General features: G+C 43.9%; 1 protein-coding gene and 1 long non-coding RNA gene across 33 annotated transcripts in view; one reads left to right on the top strand and one right to left on the bottom strand.

The window, feature by feature from the left end:
- Nucleotides 1–24,730, top strand: part of LOC118365925 (serine-rich adhesin for platelets-like) — a 137,117-nt gene that overhangs the window by 94,241 nt on the left and 18,146 nt on the right. The window lies entirely within an intron of this gene.
- Nucleotides 3,231–16,044, bottom strand: LOC127914592 (uncharacterized). 2 transcript variants are annotated; one of them, XR_008088967.1, is made up of 2 exons: nucleotides 15,924–16,044; nucleotides 3,231–4,209 (listed from the first exon to the last, which is right to left on the bottom strand). It is a non-coding gene; the product is annotated as an uncharacterized LOC127914592 (long non-coding RNA). The 2 variants fall into 2 exon arrangements; XR_008088968.1 differs by lacking the exon at nucleotides 15,924–16,044 and adding an exon at nucleotides 4,419–4,539.

Below are 24,730 nucleotides of genomic sequence, written 5' to 3'. Positions count from 1 at the left end.
ATATATATTTTTGTACATATTCTTTATCCCCTTATGTGACAGGTTAAAGGACATATTCATAGCCTGTTATACATTGAAAAGTATTAGTAAGTTCATAGTATGTGAGGATCTTAAAACATCTAAGGTTAAAAAGATGCATTCAGTATTAGTTGATAGAGATTGATAACATTCATATAATTGTGTTAAAGTTCAAATCTGTCAAAGGGTACGAATTGTGAGAGTAATGTGTAAACGTTATATTGATTACTTTATTTTGTGGTGCCTAAAAGTGTTAATCTGTGATCTACGAAATGCTCTTAAACTATGAGCCGGAGATCGATTGCTCTGGTCTCCACGCATATTCCTGGGGAAATTCGCGGTCTTTTCTCATTGAACTAAATGTTGACTTGAGAATACAACACCGTATCACTCTCGTGATTATTTCTCCCCTGTTTTCAGGGGCGTAACACTTACTGTGTATAAGACAGTAGTTTTGGAATTGTTAGTTAGATTACTTGTTGGTTATTACTGCATTGTCGGAACTAGAAGCACAAGCATTTCGCTACACTCGCATTAACACCTGCTAACCATGTGTATGTGACATATACAATTAGATTTGATTTGTTCTCTCTCCCTGGGTGTTTGATAGTTCCTCCTCCTGTGTCTTTGTGAGCTTGGAGGGAGATATCCCGTTCTGGCTACCTCTTTAGGGGTGTGCACCTTAAATCTCTTTCGGTTTGTTGTGGGGTTCGGTTGTTTTGGGGAGAGTCTGAAGTTCGATCTTTAGCAATGAGTGTGGGGGCTGTCCCCCTCCCTCCTAAAGAGTAATGACTGCGATGATGAAAAAGTAGGAGGAGCCACCGAGACATGTGATGAGGGCAAGGAAGATCACTCTGCAAGGACAGGATAGGACACATCGCAACACTGCTGCTCATTCATATTCAAACCCACCTCAGACTATGCACACAAACATGGATGCACACACTCATTGGCGCACGCCCCCACACACACACAACTTACCTGTACATAACAGTATCATACATTCGACGGTCACCTCTTCCACAACATTTCTTGATCCCCCACCTCAAACATGTTGAGTCAATACCAGATGCTGGAAAGGTGCTGGAATGCAGGTGCAGAAGGGCCTAGTATGTAATGATGTGATACCATGCGTACCCCATATCCTGTGTTTGTGTTGATGTTTTTGTATTGAACCTTTATTTAAACAGGGAGTCACATTGAGATGAAACATCTATTTTACAAGAGTGTCATATTGTCATATTGTATAGGAATTGTATAATTTTTTTCCATACATCAAAAATAATACTTTGCCAATCAGATAAGGCACCAAGAAGGCCCACGTTAATGGTTGAAAGTAACTTATGTCAGTGCGAATGAGTAACACTGAGTGTATATGTAACAGGGTTATATTGGTGATTCCGCTTGCCACTTTATTGTTAAGCCAATGGGTTTTTGGTTTGAGTTTGTCTTGCCTTCACCTACTCAACATGGCATCTTATTGGCTGGTTTGCGTAGCTTGCTTACGAGGGGGGATGTTCCAGTTTGAATCGTCCCAGTGAACAAGCACCAAACCAGCGGTAAGTTGTTGGTTGCCAAGCACTGTACATCAAAAGTGATTTTTATACTCTCAAGTGATGATTTAAATGTACAATTTATATCAAATTGTTTGTAAATGTTATTCGAACATCACACATAAGATGCAGCGGTTTTTGGAGAATATTTGTTGTGCATTTTGTTGTAAAGAATTCCCGCCAGTACTAGCTAGCAATTTACTGTGTCTGGTGGGGGGTTCATATATTTTGTACAGTGCATGAGTGCAGAGTTGGATGGTGAGACGTGCATTGCATGAAGGGTCCCACTCCCAAGCCAAGCAGGGGCAGTCTCGTTAAATTCCAGGGATCCTGGAGGACAGAGAAAATGGCTGGCAATAATGTTTAAATGATGTTGCTGAACTATCATTGACATAGGCACAGTGACAAAACAGCCAGGAATCCTGGCTCAGTAACAACCATACTGTATATTCCCACAAGAGGGAGCCAACGCACAATCCCACGTGTGTTTTGGTTAAACTCTATCTCAACCTCTTCAGTAGACCTCCCAGGAATATCCCCACCACACCCACAGGCAGATTCAACACACCATGAGAAGTTATAATCACATCTAGTGTTACCAGTGTGCTGGAGTTTCATTTCCACTCATGTTCAACAAACCTACAGGGAATGGGAGAGAACCAAAAAGTTGTATTTACTGTAATTCAACATCAATGCTGACAGTAGGGAACATTTCAGTTGGAGCATGTCCAGGTTTCTATGGCTGTGTTTAGACAGCCCAATTCAGATCTTTTTTTGAGTAATTCAGGGATGCAAACTGGTGAGGGCCCAAAAAGGTGAAACATTCAAAAATATCCACAATAGGGGGAAGGCAGGTTTTAACTAATTAAACAACAAAGACTATGATCTACATTATCAGTCTCTGTGTGTAAAATAAAACGTGGTTAATGTGAACCTCTCACTGCTAAATAATGTGTAGAAAGCAATCCAATGTTATTTGTTGCCAAGACTTTACTGCATAAGACACTCAAGTCTTGACGCCTCATTTTCACCCAATTCTCTCATTCTGAAAATTAACCACAACGTTACTGTAGAGGGAAAACATTAGTTCATAGATAGTTAGTTCGTTAACATTTCACACAGATTGACAGGGTCCAGTAAGCAACTACGTTAACAATATAACTTGAGGAACGGCAAGAAGTCGTATACCAGTTAATACCCAGCTAATTCTCACACCATAAACTCAATTATTTAATCAGCTAAGTTGGATAGTGTTGCTCAACATTTCTCTGGCCAGCTAACGTGGAGAATTCGATCCAACGAGCAAGATACTTGGTGCTGAAATACTTGGATATTTCAGCACCATGGACAACAGTGAAATCGGCAAAGCGAGATCTGTCATTCAGCACCACATGACAGAAGACAGCGGCCATCTCATGTGAAGTTGGCACTGGGGAAATCCCATCTAATGAGAAACAAGGCCTAGGAGGCAAAAAGACTGAAGGAAAAGACTCCCACAGAAATTCTATGCTAAACTGTTTCTGCCACATTAATTTCAAATGTTACATCTTTCGATTTGTAAATAATAGGGAATACATTTGCAGATAAGTTAAACTGATTTATCAAACTACACTGTACAGCTTTAGTGTGTCTGTGCATCATACGTACAACTGTAAGACATTCCGTTTTCAAATGTCTGTTTAATGTGAGAAACAAAATGAAAAACAACTGTTAGACTATTACAATGCGGACTGTCATGCATTTTTATATTACCAACAAGACAACGAAGTGATGGTCCATACGCGACATGGAGACATTTATAGTATACTTCCCCCACCCAGCAAAAGTTCCCACGCTGAGCGATACTTTTTTACTAAACTATTATGCATTACATCCAAGTCATACGTTTAGTGTCATTGATACTCTTATTTTTAACCAATTAGCGTTGCAAGTGAACCTTATCTCAATTCAGAGCTCTGAAATATTGGAATAACGTGCTTAAGAGGACTGACACAACAGGGTAACACAACAACCACATTTTCAATTGACAATCCTTCCTTTAAATAGTTACGGTTAATATATTTGTATAGGCATTGGTAAACAATTAATTTCACTTGTAAACCAAGGTTGGATTAGTAGGTCTAAGCAACATGTAGCTGGATACTCGCGTCATGAATCGAAATAGGTTCCAATCCAATATACAAATTACAATATACACATTATGACACAATAAAGAGCTTAATCTTCACGACATAAAGACATAGAAGCAGACCCATTTATAAAGGTTCTACACATTCCATTTCTCCATAGCAATAGAATGTAAACATTCTATTTCGTGCCAAACATTGCCTACAACTCAATTCTAAGTGCAGCATATTGGACGACTCCACAGTAATTGATCATTCGCGACATTAACTTATTCCTGTTATCTCTAGAGCATCTCGTATATCTATAGCGCTGCGTTTCTACCCCATCTTACCATGGATAGGGTTTGGTGCATTCCGGAGTTCACTTATGGTCCCACAAAGGTAATCTTTGGAGATATTCATTTTAGCATACTGTAAATGCCTGTGCACAATGTGCATAACAAAGCATCATTATTGTCATTCTCTTCAAAGGAATTCTGCAGAAGCAGCCTTTATTTCCAGACTCTGCAGGCCTGCTGGCAGGAAACATATTACAATAAACAGGTAAGATTCATCCCCCCAAAAAACATAAACAACAGAAAGAGAGTTGTATTGCAAGACAGTTTAGAGAAGATGGTCATAAGAGTTCTTAATAACACTCGCAAATTGTGATGCATGAACAGTTGTGAAATGTTGTGAGAGGCCCTTCAGAATGCACATGATATGGTATTTCACACCTTACCTCATCTTGCAGAAGAAGCTCATGGTCCACTATCTGCTGCTCCAGAGTCAAGGCCAGGTCCCGCACCATGTCACCACGGAGCACATGAGCGACTGGCTGGTGTCTCAGGGCAAAAAATCCCTTAGGGAGAGGTGAGTACCACTTCATCATTCACCTTCACTGCCATTCCCTGCCACCAGCAGCACTCCAAGAGGTGTGGGTAAAATAAACAACAGAAAAATCAGAAGCCAGGAAAGTTGAATTGCTCTGTGTTTTATTTGAAGGGTGTGGAAGGAAACCCTGGAGGAGGGGAATGACCTCGCTCGGCTGGTAAGACAATGAGAGTTAGACACATACTACAAGTCAGTGAATTCTTTACTAGCTTTTCAACAACTAGTTAGTACAGCAGAATCGATATGTTGTGAAATTTCACTAATCGGACTTCCTGTTTCCTACGGCAGACCTGGGAAGTCAACACTTGCCTAAAAATGATAGACATAGAGCACGAGGCTGTCTGCAAGCTCCGCCGCTCCTTGCACCCCACCTCGCCAGCTGACATGTGAGTTCCATGTACTGCCCTGCATATGACTTGATCCATTTATCTACACATCTGAAATTATGCAGAAACAGACGAAGACAATGTTCTCTGTGAGCACATTGCGCATTGTTTAGCTTTGTCTTCTCCTTTTTGTTGATTTCAGCGACCCTAAGGTCCACAGCATTGTGGAAAGAGCTGTAAGGAGCATTATGGGCGAGCTGTCCAATGAGCCCCGTAGCAACCTGCTCAGCCCATCCCAGGTGGTTGTGGAGGTGGTGCCCAGGCTCCTCCTGGCCCTGTGGCTTCAGCCAAAGGAAGGCCATTCAGGGCACCCAATCCTAATAAGCGGGATGGCCGTGGGCATGGTGGCGGCCGTAGTGGAGAAGCTCTCCAGCATGTTAAAGGCCCCTTCCCCTCACATCCCTTTCTCCCGCGCTGCGGCTTTTGAATCTGTGTGGTCAATCCTCGGGAGAATCAGTCAGTCCTTCTCCACGGATGACCTCCAGAGCCCATTTTATGTGAGATCTGTCTGTGCCTTTGTGGCTGACGAGGTACAGAGCTGCTTCCAGCCCCCTGCAGCCACTTTACCAGTCCTCCCTGTCGTCGCCGCGGCCATCTCCACCGCACCTCCAGACATCCTAGCAGGTGAGTAGCAATGATAGAGAGCACTCTGACAGATGCCTGTTGTGATGACATCTCGGTGACTTGTAGTAGTAGTGCTCATCAGGATTGTTGTTGTCACTCCTAACACAGAGGCAGACCCGGCTTCTCCCCACATAGAGGTTGTGAATATCAACGCAAACACAGAGGCAGACCAGACTTCTTCCCACCTTGAGGTTGTGGATTTCACCGCTCACACAGATGCAGACTCTGCATCTTCCCACCTGGAGATTGTTGACATCACTGCTAACATAGAGGCAGACCAGGCGTCTTCCCACCTGGAGGTTGTGGACATCACCCATAACATACAGGCAGACACAGCATCTTCCCACCTGGAAGTTGTGAACATTACACGTAAGACAGAGGCAGACCCGGCCTGTTCCCACCTGGAGGTTGTGGACATAACACATAAGGCAGAGGCAGACCTGGCCTGTTCCCACCTGGAGGTTGTGGACATAACACATAAGACAGAGGCAGACCTGGCCTGTTCCCACCTGGAGGTTGTGGACATAACACATAAGGCAGAGGCAGACCCGGCCTGTTCCCACCTGGAGGTTGTGGACATAACACATAAGACAGAGGCAGACCCGGCCTGTTCCCACCTGGAGGTTGTGGACATAACACATAAGGCAGAGGCAGACCTGGCCTGTTCCCAACTGGAAGTTGCGGACATCGGACCTAAAACAGAGGCAGACAGATCTTGTTCCCACTTGGAGGTTGTGGAAATCACCCCTAAGAGAGAAGCAGACCCGGCTAATTCACATCTTGAGGTTCAGAACATCACCTCTAAGACACAGCAAGATCCAGCTTCTTCCCACCTTGAGGTTGTGAACATCATCCGTAACAAAGAGGCAGATCCGGCTTCTTTCCACCTAAATGTTGTGGACATCACCCCTAATAGAGAGGCAGAGCCCATCTCTTCCCTCTTGGAGGTTGTGGATGTCACACCTGAAGAAAGGACTCTCAAGATGGCCGTCTTCACCACTCTGCCAACTGACATCCAAGCAGGTGAGTAACACTGACAGGTGCCGTTTGTCATGACATCTTAGTAGAACCTTTCAACTGGCCAGTGTTTAGAACCTACGGTTTGCATTTGTTTACATTCTGTCCCTCTTTTCTCCCTTTCCAGAGGATGTTGCTGTGGTCATCCCAGATGTCACCCCACACGTCACCAAGGATGTGACACTGGATGTTCCATGCAGAGCTGCATGCAAAGGGAAAGTCCGGCGATTTTTTTTCAGGCTTTGCAGGGCAGTGTGCTGCTGCGCCTGCCACAAGGAAGAGGAGGAACAATATTAGTTATTCATCAGACCTTCAGAAATGGGATTGAACCATAGACCATTAAATTATTTGCATTATAATAATTGGATTCAATTCTGCTTTTCCTGTTTACTACTTAATTTCAGAACATTTCTATAAACTTTCACTTTGCAAGTGTGGAGTAGGTTGTGTAAATAAGTGGGAAACATCCCAATTTTAATGCTTTTAATAATTTACTTACTACACGTAAACAAAACAAAAAAAGTAGTATTTGACAACAACAAAAAACAGAGGGTGCTCAACCAACGTTGAGTTGAGGTGCAACCAAAACCTTTAATCATCATAGAAAACGAAAAAGCACAACTCTTACGCACTATAAAAAATGAATGTTTTATTCAAGCAAGGTTAAAAGATGAACATTTTGGCCTAGTCTATGACGATATGCAAGTTGTGTTTGCCCAGTAAAAGGGTGACCCAGACTCACCCTGGTTCTTGAGGGTTGCAGACAGTGAAAAGATATCATTAAGTAAATGGGACTTTTCAAATCTTGAATAAAAATCTTTAATGAACATGAATTTAAATACAACTGACTTGAGGATCACAGCAGGCTGGCTGACTGGCTAGCCCTGAAGGCCCTCTGCCTCTACCTCTGTGTGGTTCATCTCAGCCAAGAGGTTGTGTGGGTTGTCTTTCTTTGTGGGTGTGAATCACTGTGACCTCTCCTTCGTCCTGTCCGTTGGCCTGATCAGAAGGCTTGTCATCTCTTTCCTTGCTCACATGAGCAGGAGGAATGGCATCTGGGGTAACCTCCTCTATCTAACGCCTCTTCTTTCTGTCTGTGTTCGACTGAGGTCACTCGTTCGCTGTCCCTGGGTGTTTGATAGTTCCTCCTCCTGTGTCTTTGTGAGCTTGGAGGGAGATATCCTGTTCTGGCTACCTCTTTAGGGGTGTGCACCTTAAATCTCTTTCGGTTTGTTGTGGGGTTCGGTTGTTTTGGGGAGAGTCTGAAGTTCGATCTTTAGCAATGAGTGTGGGGGCTGTCCCCCTCCCAAAGTGTAATGACTGCGATGATAAAAAGTAGGAGGAGCCACCGAGGCATGTGATGAGGGCAAGGAAGATCACTCTGCAAGGACGGGATAGGACACATCACAACACTGCTGCTCATTCATATTCAAACCCACCTCAGACTATGCACACAAACATGGGATGCACACACTCATTGGCGCACGCCCCCACACACACACAATGAACTTACCTGTACATATCACATCATGTCACCCACTTCTCCTCCATCCCACTACCGAGTCTCCAGTACCTAGTCCACACGCTCCACAACACACTCGTCTGGTGAAAAGAGGTGAAATGAAGGTAGTAGGAAAAGGGAATTCCACAGTAACTATGCTGAACAAAAATGTAAACGCAACATGTGAAGTGTTGGTCCCATGTTTCATGAGCTGAATTGAAAGATCCCAGAAGTTTTCCATACGCACAAAAAGCTTATTTCTCTCATGTTTTATGCAGAAATTTGTTAGCATTTCTCCTTTGCCAAGATAATCCATCCACCTGACAGGTGTGGCATATCAAGAAGATGATTAAACAGCATGATCATTACACAGGTGCACCTTGTGACAAAAAAGCCACTAAAATATGCAGTTTTGTCACACAACACAATGCCACAGACGCCCCTCAAGTTTTGAGGGAATGTGCAATTGGCATGCTGACTGCAGGAATGTCTACCAGAGCTGTTGCCAGAGAATTTAATGTTAATTTCTCTAACATAAGCCTCCCACAACGTTTGACAGTACATCCAACCGGCCTCACAACCGGAGACCAAGTGTCACCACTCCAGCCGATGACCTCCACATCTGGCTTCTTCACCAGCAGGGTCGTCTGAGACCAGCCACCTGGACAGCTGATGAAACTGAGGAGTATTTATGTCTGTAATAAAACCCTTTTGTGGGGAAAAACTAATTCCGATTGGCTGGGCCTGGTTCCCCAGTGTGTGCACCTATGCCCTCCCAGGCTCACCTGTGGCTGCACCCCTGCCCAGTCATGTGAAATCCATAGATTAGGGCCTATTGAATTCATTTAATTGACTGGTTTCCTTATTTGAACTGTAACTCAGTAAAACCATTGAAATTGTTGAATGTTGCATTTATATTTTTGTTCAGTATAGTTCAAGTCAAACTCCATGGAAGTTGCTAGCATGACTGGCTCTGAGGTCGTTTGCGCTCAGATACACTCTGATTACCGAGAGTCCTCTCCTTAGAGACTCTGCCTACACCACCACCGACAGGCCCCATAGGGGGCCTACAGACAGAGACTTACAAAGAAAGGCTCCTACAGTCGTTAAGTGAAGAGTTTTAGGGGAGACGTGACTGACACCCACCTGTGGTTTAGCTAGGCCTGCTGGATGCAGGATTCTCTCCCAGCCTCCCCAGTGATCCTCAACACACACTCACCCCATATACTTCATATACTTCTAAAGTTGCATGAGATAATTTGATTCCTCTCTCAGACAATTTTACATTACATACAGTCCCAGTGTTTGGACACACCTACTCATTCCAGGGTTTTTCTTTATGCCAAGAGCATTCAAAACTATCATCAAGGCAAAGGGTGGCTACTTTGAAGAATCTAAAATCTAAAATATATTTGGATTTGTTTAAAACTTTTTTGGTTACTACATGATTCCATATGTGTTATTTCATCATTTTAACATCTTCACTATTATTCTACAATGTAGAAAATAGTAAAAATAAAGAAAAACCCTTTAAACTTTTGGCTGGTACTGTATGTTTTATTATAAGATAATACATCATGGTTATAGTGTTTCTTATGCCTCATAGATTAAAATGAGACTGTTGAGTGCGACTGACGATCTGGGGAATTGAGAGACAGTGAAAGGGTGGGTTAAGGAGATTGGATAAGGAGAGAAAATGGAGATTACATTTACATTTAAGTCATTTAGCAGACGCTCTTATCCAGAGCGACTTACAAATTGGTGCATTCACCTTATGACATCCAGTGGAACAGCCACTTTACAATAGTGCATCTAAATCTTTTAAGGGGGGTGAGAAGGATTACTTTATCCTATCCTAGGTATTCCTTAAAGAGGTGGGGTTTCAGGTGTCTCCGGAAGGTGGTGATTGACTCCGCTGTCCTGGCGTCGTGAGGGAGTTTGTTCCACCATTGGGGGCCAGAGCAGCGAACAGTTTTGACTGGGCTGAGCGGGAACTGTACTTCCTCAGTGGTAGGGAGGCGAGCAGGCCAGAGGTGGATGAACGCAGTGCCCTTGTTTGGGTGTAGGGCCTGATCAGAGCCTGGAGGTACTGAGGTGCCGTTCCCCTCACAGCTCCGTAGGCAAGCACCATGGTCTTGTAGCGGATGCGAGCTTCAACTGGAAGCCAGTGGAGAGAGCGGAGGAGCGGGGTGACGTGAGAGAACTTGGGAAGGTTGAACACCAGACGGGCTGCGGCGTTCTGGATGAGTTGTAGGGGTTTAATGGCACAGGCAGGGAGCCCAGCCAACAGCGAGTTGCAGTAATCCATACGGGAGATGACAAGTGCCTGGATTAGGACCTGCGCCGCTTCCTGTGTGAGGCAGGGTCGTACTCTGCGGATGTTGTAGAGCATGAACCTACAGGAACGGGCCACCGCCTTGATGTTAGTTGAGAACGACAGGGTGTTGTCCAGGATCACGCCAAGGTTCTTAGCGCTCTGGGAGGAGGACACAATGGAGTTGTCAACCGTGATGGCGAGATCATGGAACGGGCAGTCCTTCCCGGGAGGAAGAGCAGCTCCGTCTTGCCGAGGTTCAGCTTGAGGTGGTGATCCGTCATCCACACTGATATGTCTGAGATGAAGGAGTCTGAAAAGTCACAAAAGTCACAAAAGTTGTGATGAGCTAACAATATGGCGTTCATACTTGGTTCTTGAAACAAGAACTGAGGAAAGAGACAGGCTTGCAAACATGAAAAAGGACACCAGGCACATTCTGAATGTCTCATGTAACAATTAGTCTTTCGCCAAATAAAGGTGTGAGGTTCTTTTTTGATAAAATAGCTTGACAGACATGACCACATCAGCTTTGTGCTGTCACCAAGTGGGGACTAATGTTCATTATAATAATAGTTATAATCGTCATCGCAATAATAATGCCAATACAGGAAAACAACAACACCAACTCCTTAAAACAACAGTTGTTGAGACAAATAACCTTTCACTTAGCAGACGGTTATTGTTAAAAGTAGTGCTGCACTCGACAAATGTCATTTGAGATGCCCCTATAGAAAATGGATAGAGCTGGGTCGACGAACTCGGAACGCACCACAGGAACCACCGCAAGCCAATCACTATGGAGATGACCATGGAACTCTCCAGCAGCGTCCTCTTAGATGGAACATCTCCTGGGAATCCTGAGTAGTTCTAAACAGAGTGCAGCTGCAACCAAACTCACCAAGTCTGTTTTACCCTGCTTACAGAGCCCCATGGCTGGGTGTTTTTTAAGCTCCACACCCTCAGCTGACTCCTGGTCTCCCTGAAGCTTCCTCTTGATCATCAGGATGACAAGGCCCAGTAGCACGTAGGCACATGCATCTAGAGCCAGCACCACACCTAAGAGTGAAAGAGAGACTCCAATTGGACTCCAGACTCCAGCCTGGTCTCATTGACTAGATGTAACATAGAAAATGTAAATCTGGGGACCGAGATACTACGGTTTCGTATTATATGTTATGTTTGGTATGGATATGTAAGACAGATAGTTACTTAAGACAAAAATGAAATAAGGGTGGTTCGTCAGGGTGGATGGGTTGGCATATAACATGAATGTTTAGCAACCCAAAGGTTGCGAGTTCCAATCTGATCACGGCCAACTTTAGAATTTTAGCTAACTAGAAACTTTTTTAACTACTTACTAATTTTTAGCTAATTTTTCAAATACTTAGCATGTTAGCTAATCCCTTCCCCTAACACTAACCTTAACCCTTTTAGCTAATCCTTCCCCTAACCCTAACCTTTACCCTGTGACCTAACTCCTAAACGTAACCCTACACCCTAAACTAGCTAGAATTCTTATCATACGTTTCGCAAATTTGTAACATGTTGTATGTTTTGCAAATTCACAACATACAGTATAATATGAATTGTAATTTATAACATATTATAAAAAATGGGTGATAGACATTCACAAATGAATACATACCATACATAACATATCATACCAAATGCGGTGTCTCTGATATACATACAGAATAATATGAAATGCTCTGAGACCAGGTTGCACTAGCACCTCCCCCGGCTGGTAAGAAGGCAACCTCTGAGTTACATTCAATGATACATTATTGACACACACTAATGAAATGGACATGGAATGGTAGTGGTTCAGTAACGGACAGAAAACAGGGGTGATGAATATACACAATAACTGATAGCACAAGTAGAGCAACAACACTGTTAACAAAGGAAGGATTGTATAAGTGGCATAGCTACCTGCAGAGTATTACACAACAAAGTAAACACAGAGAAGTAACTTACAATAGGCAACAGAAGTAACTATAAAGAACAATAAGCAAGAATGATACACATTTTACACACTCACTTTGTGCACGCACACTATACCACGAGTCCAGTTGATGGGCAGAGATAGAGAGGTTGATCTCTGTCTCTGCTTGAGGGAGACTGGGAGGAGAAGCAGGAGTTGGGGATCTGGGACACAAGCTGACTGCCTGTGATTTGCTGACCCCCTGGCGACCATGACCCCTAGTAACTAATCAGTGGACAGGCGTGAAGGGACAGTTTACGACACCGCTGGCCTGCTTAGCTACAAACAGATTTTTCCTGCAATCTAGAGCCGTAATCATTATGCTTAATTGATTTTTCTGACATGTCTGGTAAGTATGCAGGACATTTCAGCTTTCAGGATTTCTGTACAGATCCTTGCAGAACGTGGATTATCATGCTGAAACATGAGGTGATGGCGGCGGATGAATGGCATGACAATTGTCCCCGGGGTCTCGTCACAGTATTTCTGTGCATTGAAATTGTCATTGATAGAATGCAATTGTGTTCCCTGTCCATGGCTTATGCCAGCCCATACCATAACCCAACTGCCACCATGGGGCATTCTATTCACAACGTTGACATCAGCAAATCACTCGTCCACACGTTGCCCTACATGTGGTCTGCAGTTGTGAGGCCAGTTGGACGTACTGCCAAATTCTCTAAAGCCTCCTCGGCTTATGGTAGAGAAATTAACATTAAATTCTCCGCAACAGTCATTTGCATTCTCCCTCAAAACTTGAAACATCTGTGGCATTGTGTTGTGTGACAAAACTGCACATTTTTGAGAGGCCTTTTATTGTCCCCCAGCACAAGGTGCACCTATGTAATGATCATGCTGTTTAAACAAATCCAAATATATTTTATATTTGATATTCTTCAAAGTAGCCACCCTTTGCCTTGGTGACAGCTTTGCACAGTCTTGGCATTCTCTCAACCAGCTTCATGGGGTAGTCACCTGGAATGAATTTCAATGTACAGGTGTGCTTTGTTAAAAGGTCATTTGTGGAATTTCTTTCCTTCTTAATGCGTTTGAGCCAATCAAGTTGTGTTGTGACAAGGTAGGGGTGGTAAACAGAAGATAGCCCTATTTGTTAAAAGACCAAGTCCATATTTTGGCAAGAACATCTCAAAGAAGCAAAGAGAAACGGCAGTCCGTCATTACTTTAACTTTTGTTTGGTTGCTACATGATTCCATATGTGTTATTTCATAGTTTTGATGTCTTCACTATTATTGTACAATGTTAAAAATAGTAAAAATAAAGAAAAACCCTTGAAAGAGTAGATGTGTCCAAACATTTGACTGGTTATGTATATATTGTATATTGCAAATATGGTACAATCCAAGTGTGCAAAGCTCTTAGAGACTTACCCAGAAAGACTCAAAGCTTTAATTGCTGCCAAAGGTGATTCTAACATGTATTGTGAAAACATGTAAATGAGATACTTCTGTATTTCATTTTCAATACATTTGCAAAAATGTCAAACATGTTTTCAATTTGTCATTATGGTGTATTGTGTGGAGCTGGAAAGGATAAAAAATTATTATTTCATCCATTTTGAATTCAGGCTGTAAGAAAACAAAATGTGGAATAAGTTAAGCGGTATGAACACTTTCTGAAGGCACTGTATATCTACAAGAACAATATAAATGAGTGACTCTTTGAAAGGGGGTCATATAAACATGGCCTTATTGTTTTCTTCTTCACAGCTATCATGCTATATTGGGCATCGTTTCTAAGACCAAATCTCTATTCTGGCTTAAACAAAGCAATCTGATCATGCTCCAGTCAAATTCACGCTATAGGGAATGGCACAACATGGCTTCTGTAAAGCACCTATTCATTGTCCAATCAACATCCACACATTGTTTTAATAAAGATGCGAAGAATGAAATCAAACACATGTGTGCAATGTTCAAAAGTGTGTGAGAGATTACCATTAACATTTGTGTATGTGTGGGGTCAAGTTTGGCTGGTCATACATTTGCAAATAGCCGAGATTGGATATTTCGGCACCATGGACAGCAGCGAAATCGGAAAAGCGAGATCTGTCATTCAGCACCACATGGCAGTAGACAGCGGCCATCTCATGTGAAGTTGGCAGTGGGAAAATCCCACGTAATGGGAAACGAGGCTTCGGAGGCAAAAAGACTGAAGGAGAAGAGTCCCACAGGAACCTTATGCTAAACTGTTCTGCCACATTCATTTCAAATGTTACATATTTCGATCTGCAACTAATATAAACTGGCTTTTCAAACTACACTGTACAGCTTTAGTGTGTCTAAAGTGGACGAAATTCCCCTGCACGAAATTCCCCTCTCAAATATCTGTTTGTGAGAAACAATAAGAAAAACAACTGTTAGACTTTTACAATGCGCACTGTCGTGCATTTTTATATTACCAACAAGACAACGAAGTGATGGTCTATACGCGCCATGGAGACTTATAACGGATACTTCCCACCCAGCAAAAGTTCCCACGCTGAGCGATGTTGTGAACTACACTATTATGCATATAATTCAAGACATACGTTTATTGGCATTCATACTCTTATTTTTAACCGATTAGCTTTGCAAAAGTGTACCTTATGTCAATTCAAAGCTCGGAAATATTGGAATAACGTAAGAGGACTCTGACACTCTAGGCGCACAACAAGATAACACAACAACCACATTTTCAATTGACAATCATTGCTTTAAATATATACGGTTAATAGATTTGTATAGGCATTGGTAAACAATTAATTTCACTTGTAAACCAAGGTTGGATTAGTAGGTCTAAGCAACATGCAGCTGGATACTCGCGTCATGAATCGAAACAGGTTCCAATCCTCATATATACCCATTATGACAAAATAAAGAGCTTAATCTTTCAATACATAAAGACATAGAAGCATACCCATTTATAAAGGTTCTACACATTCCATTTCTCCATAGCAATAGAATGTAAACATTCTATTTTGTGCCAAACATTGCCTACAACTCAATTCTAAGTGCAGCATATTGGACGACTCCACAGTAATTGATCATTCACGACATTAACTTATTCCTGTTATTTCTAGAGCATCTCGTATATCTATAGCGCTGCGTTTCTACCCCATCGTACCATGGATAGGGTTTGGTGCATTCCGGAGTTCACTTATGGTCCCACAAAGGTAATCTTTGGAGATGTTCATTTTAGCATACTGTAAATGCCTGTGCACAATGTGCATAACAAAGCATCATTATTGTCATTCTCTTCAAAGGAATTCTGCAGAAGCAGCCTTTATTTCCAGACTCTGCAGGCCTGCTGGGAGGAAACATATTACAATAAACAGGTTAGATTCATCCCCCAAAAACATAAACAACAGAAAGAGAGTTGTATTTCAAGACAGTTTAGAGAAGATGGTCATAAGAGTTCTTAATAACACTCGCAAATTGTGATGCATGAACAGTTGTGAAATGTTGCGAGAGGCCCTTCAGAATGCACATGATATGGTATTTCGTGGCACTGTCTCACACCTTACCTCATCTTGCAGAAGAAGCTCATGGTCCACTATCTGCTGCTCCAGAGTCAAGGCCAGGTCCCGCACCATGTCACCACGGAGCACATGAGCGACTGGCTGGTGTCTCAGGGCAAAAAATCCCTTAGGGAGAGGTGAGTACCACTTCATCATTCACCTTCACTGCCATTCCCTGCCATCAGCAGCACTCCAAGAGGTGTGGGTAAAATAAACAACAGAAAAATCGGAAGCCTGGAAAGTTGAATTGCTCTGTGCTTTATTTGAAGGGTGTGGAAGGAAACCCTGGAGGAGGGGAATGACCTCGCTCGGCTGGTAAGACAATGAGAGTTAGACACATACTACAAGTCAGTGAGCTCTTTACTAGCCTTTCAACAAGTAGTTAGTACAGCAGAATAGATATGTTGTGAAATTTCACTAATCGGACTTCCTGTTTTTTACGGCAGACATGGGAAGTCAACACTTGCCTAAAAATGATAGACATAGAGCACGAGGCTGTCTGCAAGCTCCGCCGCTCCTTGCACCCCATCTCGCCAGCTGACATGTGAGTTCCATGTACTGCCCTGCATATGACTTGATCCATTTATCTACACATCTGTAACTATGCGGAAACAGACTAAGACAGTGTTCTCTGTGAGCACATTGCACATCGTTTAGCTTTGTATTCTCCTTTTTGTTGATTTCAGCGACCCTAAGGTCCACAGCATCGTGGAAAGGGCTGTAAGGAGCATTATGGGCGAGCTGTCCAATGAGCCCCGTAGCAACCTGCTCAGCCCAGCCCAGGTGGTTGTGGAGGTGGTGCCCAGGCTCCTCCTGGCCCTGTGGATTCAGCCAAAGGAAGGCCATTCAGGGCACCCAATCCTAGTAAGCGGGATGGCTGTGGGCATGGTGGCGGCCGTAGTGGAGAAGCTCTCCAGCATGTTAAAGGCCCCTTCCCCTCAAATCCCTTTCTCCCGCGCTGCGGCTTTTGAATCTGTGTGGTCAATCCTCGGGAGAATCAGTCAGTCCTTCTCCACGGATGACCTCCAGAGCCCATTTTATGTGAGATCTGTCTGTGCCTTTGTGGCTGACGAGGTCCAGAGCTGCTTCCAGCCCCCTGCAGCCACCTTACCAGTCCTCCCTGTCGTCGCCGCGGCCGTCTCCACCGCACCTCCAGACATTCTAGCAGGTGAGTAGCAATGATAGAGAGCACTCTGACAGATGCCTGTTGTGATGACATCTCGGTGACTTGTAGTAGTAGAGCTTATCAGGATTGTTGTTGTCACTCCTAACACAGAGGCAGACCCGGCTTCTTCCCACATGGAGGTTGTGAATATCAACGCTAACACAGAGGCAGACCAGGATTCTTCCCACTTGGAGGTTGTGGACATGCTAACATAGAGGCAGACCAGGCGTCTTCCCACCTGGAGGTTGTCGACATCACCGCTAACATAGAGGCAGACCAGGCGTCTTCCCACTTGGAGGTTGTGGACATCACCGCTAGCATAGAGGCAGACCAGGCGTCTTCCCACCTAGAGGTTGTGGACATCACCGCTAACATAGAGGCAGACTCTGCTTCTTTCCACCTAGAGGTTGTGGACATAACATGTAAGACAGAGGAAGACCCGGCCTGTTCCCATCTGGAAGTTGCGGACATAGGCCCTAAAACAGAGGCAGACAGAGCTTGTTCCCACTTGGAGGCTGTGGAAATCACCCCTAAGACAGAGGCAGACCCGGCTAATTCACACCTGGAGGTTCAGGACATCACCCCTAAGACACAGCAAGATCCAGCTTCTTCCCACCTTGAGGTTGTGAACATCACCCTTAATAGAGAGGCAGATCCGGCTTCTTTCCACCTGAATGTTGTGGACATCACCCCTAAAGAGAGGCAGAGCCCATCTCTTCCCTCTTGGAGGTTGTGGATGTCACACCTGAAGAAAGGACTCTCAAGATGGCCGTCTTCACCACTCTGCCAACTGACATCCAAGCAGGTGAGTTACACTGACAGGTGCCGTTTGTCATGACATCTTAGTAGAACCTTTCAACTGGCCAGTGTTTAGAATCTGCGGTTTGCATTTGTTTACATTCTGTCCCTCTTTTCTCCCTTTCCAGAGGATGTTTCTGTGGTCATCCCAGATGTCACCCCACATGTCACCAAGGATGTGACACTGGATGTTCCATGTAGAGCAGCATGCAAAGGGAAAGTCCGGCGATTTTTTTTCAGGCTTTGGAGGGCAGTGTGCTGCTGCGCCTGCCACAAGGAAGAGGAGGAACAATATTAGTTATTCATCAGACCTTCAGAAATGATATTGAACCATAGACCATTAAATTATTTGCATTATAATAATTGGATTCAATTCTGCTTTTCCTGTTTACTACTTAATTTCAGAACATTTCTATAAACGTTCACTTTGCAAGTGTGGAGTAGGTTGTGTAAATAAGTGGGAAACATCCCAATTTTAATGCTTTTAATAATTTACTTACTACACGTAAACAAAACAAAAAAGTAGTATTTGACAACAACAAAAAAAGAGGGAGCTCAACCAACGTTGAGTTGCGGTGCAACCAAAACCTTTAATCATCATAGAAAACTAAAAAGCGCAACTCTTGCACACTATAAAAAATGCATTGTTTTATTGAAGCAATGTTAAAAGATGAACATTTTATGACAATATGCAAGTTGTGTTTGCCCAGGAAAAGGGTGACCCAGACTCACCCTGGTTCTTGAGGGTTGCAGACAGTGAAAAGATATCATTAAGTAAATGGGACTTTTCAAATCATGAATAAAAATCTTTAATGAACATGAATTTAAATACAACTGACGTGAGGATCAGAGCAGGCTGGCTGACTGGCTATCCCTGAAGGCCCTCTGCCTCTACCTCTGTGTGGTTCATCTCAGCCAAGAGGTTGTGTGGGTTGTCTTTCTCTGTGGGTGTGAATCACTATGACCTCTCCCTTGGCCTGCCTGTTGGCCTGATCAGAAGGCTTGTCATCTCTTTCCTTGCTCGCATGAGCAGGAGGAATGGCATCTGGGGTAACCTCCTCCTCTCCCACCTCTCCCTACTGTCTGTGTTCGACTGAGGTCACTTGTTCTCTCTCCCTGGGTGTTGGATAATTCCTCCTCCACTGTGTTTGATAGTTCCTCCTCCACTGTGTCTTTGTGAGCTTGAAGTGTGTTATCCTGTTCTGGCTACCTCTTTAGGGGTGTGCACCTTAAATCTCTTTCGGTTTGTTGGGGGGTTCAGTTGTTTTGGGGAGAGTCTGAAGTTCGATCTCTTGCAATGAGTGTGGGGGCTGTCCTGTGGGGGTGTCCTACTCCCTCCTAAACTGTAATGACTGCGATGATGGAAAAAGTAGGAGGAGCCACCGAGACATGTGATGAGGGTAAGGAAGATCACTCTGCAAGGACAGGATAGGACACATCACAACACTGCTGCTCATTCATATTCAAACCCACTATAGACTATGCATTTACTCATTGGCGTGCTCCCCCACACACACACACAATGAACTTACCTGTACATATCAGAATCATACATTCAACGGCCACCTCTTCCACAACATTTCTTGATCCCCCACCTCAAACATGTTGAGTCAATACCAGATGCTGGAAAGGTGCTGGAATGCAGGTGCAGAAGGGCCTAGTATGTAATGATGTGATACCATGCGTACCCCATATCCTGTGTTTGTGTTGATGTTTTTGTATTGAACCTTTATTTAAACAGGGAGTCACATTGAGATTAAACATCTATTTTACAAGAGTGTCATATTGTCATATTGAACTACCAGAGAGAACCTTCTCTACATAGGAATTGTATAACATTTTTTCCATACATCAAAAATAATACTTTGCCAATCAGATAAGGCACCAACAAGGCCCACGTTAATGGTTGAAAGTAACGTATGTCAGTGCAAATGAGTAACACTGAGTGTATAAATACCCGAGATGGCATAGCAGTTCAGACGTCTTTTGTCCTCGTCTTGTCGTGTCCTGTATATATATATATATTTATTTACAACTTTTTTCACATACATTTTATTTTTCATCAACTCATCTTCAAAACACTCTCCTGCAACCCGCCTCACCAATTTATATTTATAAATAAGTATTATTTACCTCAAATCTGCAATCCTCCAAGAAGCTAGCCAGAAGCTAGCCAGAAACTAGCCAGGAGCTAGCTAGAAGCTAGCTAGAAGCTAATCAGAAGCTAGTTCAGAAGCTAGTTAGCTTCTTTACTGGCAAATTGTTAGTATTCAGCTAACCACGGTTTGTGGTCATCAGCTATCCTTTAGCTCGAAAATCTATCGCCAGTTTTGTACGGCGCAGCGCGGCTCGGAACGGAACATACCGGACCAATTTTTCTCTCCATGTCCTTGGATTTCAACTGCTCTCTGGACATTCATTCCCGGATCTCACAGCTAGCTAGCTGCTATCCGTGTGTCTATCTGCTCTCGTCGATTCCGGAGCAAACATCAATTACTCCGGAGCTAGCCAGCTCCGTCAATCACTCCTGAGCTCCGTCAATCACTCCTGGGATGCAGTCACCTATCCGGACCCGTTTTACCGCCTACGCGGAGCCCCACCGGGCCTTCACAACTGGACTGCCGGCGTTATCTACCCGAAGGAGATCCGGCTGGCTCCTCCATCGCGACGTTACCTGAACGCCCTTCTGCGGCCTGCTAACCGTTAGCTGTCTTACCGGCTGCTCTCAGAATAGACAATCGGACAATTTATTTATTTTTATTATTATTATGTTTCTTCTTGGGCCTCTATAACTATATCTATTGTTTTTATTTGTTTTTGTTGTGTGATTTGGACTAATCCCCTCTACCACACGGAACCACACTAATCTACTGACGGAACGCAAGAGGTGGCTAACAACAGACCTCCATCCTATGCTAGCTTGCTACCGATGTCCTGGCTAGCTGTCTAAATCGCTGTGACCCCCAAACCAACCACTCCACTCACTGGACTCTTTTGATCACTCGACTAAGGATGCCTTTCCTTAATGTCAATATGTCTTGTCCATTGCTGTTCTGGTTAGTGTTTATTGGCTTATTTCACTGTAGAGCCTCTAGTCCTGCTCACTATACCTTATCCAATTTATTAGTTCCACCACCCACACATGCAATGACATCTCCTGGTTTCAATGATGTTTCTAGAGACAATATCTCTCTCTTCATCACTCAATACCTAGGTTTACCTCCACTGTATTCACATCCTACCATACCTTTGTCTGTACATTATACCTTCATGCTATTTTATCGGCCCCAGAAACCTCCTTTTACTCTCTGTTCCAGACGTTCTAGACGACCAATTCTTATTGCTTTTAGCCGTACCCTTATTCTCCTCCTCCTATGTTCCTCTGGCGATGTAGAGGTGAATCCAGGCCCTGCGGTGCCTAGCTCCACTCCTATTCCCCAGGCGCTCTCTTTTGATGACTTCTGTAACCGTAATAGCCTTGGTTTCATGCATGTTAACATTAGAAGCCTCCTCCCTAAGTTTGTTCTATTCACTGCTTTAGCACACTCTGCCAACCCGGATGTTCTAGCTGTGTCTGAATCCTGGCTTAGGAAGACCACCAAAAATTCTGAAATTTTAATTCCAAATTACAACATTTTCAGACAAGATAGAACTGCCAAAGGGGGCGGTGTTGCAATCTACTGCAAAGATAGCCTGCAGAGTTCTGTCCTACTATCCAGGTCTGTACCCAAACAATTTGAACTTCTACTTTTAAAAATCCACCTCTCTAAAAACAAGTCTCTCACCGTTGCCGCCTGTTATAGACCACCCTCTGCCCCCAGCTGTGCTCTGGACACCATATGTGAACTGATTGCCCCCATCTATCTTCAGAGCTCGTGCTGCTAGGCGACCTAAACTGGAACATACATGCTTAACACCCCAGCCATCCTACAATCTAAACTCGATGCCCTCAATCTCATTCAAATTATCAATGAACCTACCAGGTACCCCCCAAAGCCTTAAACACGGGCACCCTCATAGATATCATCCTAACCAACTTCCCCACTAAATACACCTCTGCTGTCTTCAACCAAGATCTCAGCGATCACTGCCTCATTGCCTGCATCCGTAATGGGTCAGCGGTCAAACGACCTCCACTCATCACTGTAAAACCCTCCCTGAAACACTTCAGCGAGCACCCCTTTCTAATCGACCTGGCCGGGGTATCCTGGAAGGATATTGATCTCATCCCGTCAGTAGAGGATGCCTGGATATTTTTTTAAAAGCCTTCCTAACCATCTTAAATAAACATGCCCCTTCCAAGAAATTTAGAACCAGGAACAGATATAGCCCTTGGTTCTCCCCAGACCTGACTGCCCTTAACCAACACAAAAACATCCTATGGCGTTCTGCATTAGCATCGAACAGCCCCGTGATATGCAGCAGCTGTTCAGGGAAGCTAGAAACCGTTATACACAGGCAGTTAGAAAAGCCAAGGCCAGCTTTTTCAAGCAGAAATTTGCTTCCTGCAACACTTCCTGCAACACTAACTCAAAAAAGTTCTGGGACACTGTAAAGTCCATGGAGAATAAGAACACCTCCTCCCAGCTGCCCACTGCACTGAAGATAGGAAACACTGTCACCACTGATAAATCCACCATAATTGAGAATTTCAACAAGCATTTTTCTACGGCTGGCCATGCTTTCCACCTGGCTACTCCTACCCCGGTCAACAGCACTGCACCCCCAACAGCAACTCGCCCAAGCCTTCCCCATTTCTCCTTCTCCCAAATCCATTCAGCTGATGTTCTGAAAGAGCTGAAAAATCTGGACCCCTACAAATCAGCCGGGCTAGACAATCTGGACCCTTTCTTTCTAAAAATTATCTGCCGAAATTGTTGCCACCCCTATTACTAGCCTGTTCAACCTCTCTTTCCTGTCGTCTGAGATTCCCAAAGATTGGAAAGCAGCTGCGGTCATCCCCTCTTCAAAGGGGGACACTCTTGACCCAAACTGCTACAGACCTATATCTATCCTACCATGCCTTTCTAAGGTCTTCGAAAGCCAAGTCAACAAACAGATTACCGACCATTTTGAATCTCACCATACCTTCTCTGCTATGCAATCTGGTTTCAGAGCTGGTCATGGGTGCACCTCAGCCTCGCTCAAGGTCCTAAACGATATCTTAACCGCCATCGATAAGAAACATTACTGTGCAGCCGTATTCATTGATCTGGCCAAGGCTTTCGACTCTGTCAACCACCACATCCTCATCGGCAGACTCGACAGCCTTGGTTTCTCAAATGATTGCCTCGCCTGGTTCACCAACTACTTCTCTGATAGAGTTCAGTGTGTCAAATCGGAGGGTCTGCTGTCCGGACCTCTGGCAGTCTCTATGGGGGTGCCACAGGGTTCAATTCTTGGACCGACTCTCCTCTCTGTATACATCAATGAGGTCGCTCTTGCTGCTGGTGAGTCCCTGATCCACCTCTACGCAGACGACACCATTCTGTATACTTCCGGCCCTTTGGACACTGTTAACAACCCTCCAGGCAAGCTTGAATGCCATACAACTCTCCTTCCGTGGCCTCCAATTGCTCTTAAATACAAGTCAAACTAAATGCATGCTCTTCAACCGATCGCTACCTGCACCTACCCGCCTGTCCAACATCACTACTCTGGACGGCTCTGACTTAGAATACGTGGACAACTACAAATACTTAGGTGTCTGGTTAGGCTGTAAACTCTCCTTCCAGACCCATATCAAACATCTCCAATCCAAAGTTAAATCTAGAATTGGCTTCCTATTTCGCAACAAAGCATCCTTCACTCATGCTGCCAAACATACCCTTGTAAAACTGACCATCCTACCAATCCTCGACTTTGGCGATGTCATTTACAAAATAGCCTCCAATACCCTACTCAACAAATTGGATACAGTCTATCACAGTGCAATCCGTTTTGTCACCAAAGCCCCATATACTACCCACCATTGCGACCTGTACGCTCTCGTTGGCTGGCCCTCGCTTCATACTCGTCGCCAAACCCACTGGCTCCATGTCATCTACAAGACCCTGCTAGGTAAAGTCCCCCTTATCTCAGCTCGCTGGTCACCATAGCATCTCCCACCTGTAGCACACACTCCAGCAGGTATATCTCTCTAGTCACCCCCAAAACCAATTCTTTCTTTGGCCGCCTCTCCTTCCAGTTCTCTGCTGCCAATGACTGGAACGAACTACAAAAATCTCTGAAACTGGAAACACTTATCTCCCTCACTAGCTTTAAGCACCAACTGTCAGAGCATCTAACAGATTACTGCACCTGTACATAGCCCACCTATAATTTAGCCCAAAAAACTACCTCTTTCCCAACTGTATTTAATTTATTTATTGATTTTGCTCCTTTGCACCCCATTATTTTTATTTCTACTTTGCACATTCTTCCATTGCAAAACTACCATTCCAGTGTTTTACTTGCTATATTGTATTTACTTTGCCACCATGGCCTTTTTGCCTTTACCTCCCTTCTCACCTAATTTGCTCATGTTGTATATAGACTTGTTTATACTGTATTATTGACTGTATGTTTGTTTTACTCCATGTGTAACTCTGTGTCGTTGTATCTGTCGAACTGCTTTGCTTTATCTTGGCCAGGTCGCAATTGTAAATGAGAACTTGTTCTCAACTTGCCTACCTGGTTAAATAAAGGTGAAATAAATAAATAAAAATAAAACATGAAGAACACCTGCTCTTTCCATGACGACCAGGTGAATCCAGTTGAAAGCTATAATCCCTTATAGACGTCACTAGTCAAATCAGTGTAGATAGAGATAGTTTAAAAAATAAATACTGTAAGGCTTGAGACAATTGAG

The sequence above is a fragment of the Oncorhynchus keta genome, chromosome 33, assembly GCF_023373465.1.
Source record: "Oncorhynchus keta strain PuntledgeMale-10-30-2019 chromosome 33, Oket_V2, whole genome shotgun sequence".
Classification (NCBI taxonomy): Eukaryota; Metazoa; Chordata; class Actinopteri; order Salmoniformes; family Salmonidae; genus Oncorhynchus; species Oncorhynchus keta.
The sequence above is the reverse complement of the archived record's forward strand: the minus strand, read 5'-3'. Positions and strand labels throughout refer to the sequence as shown.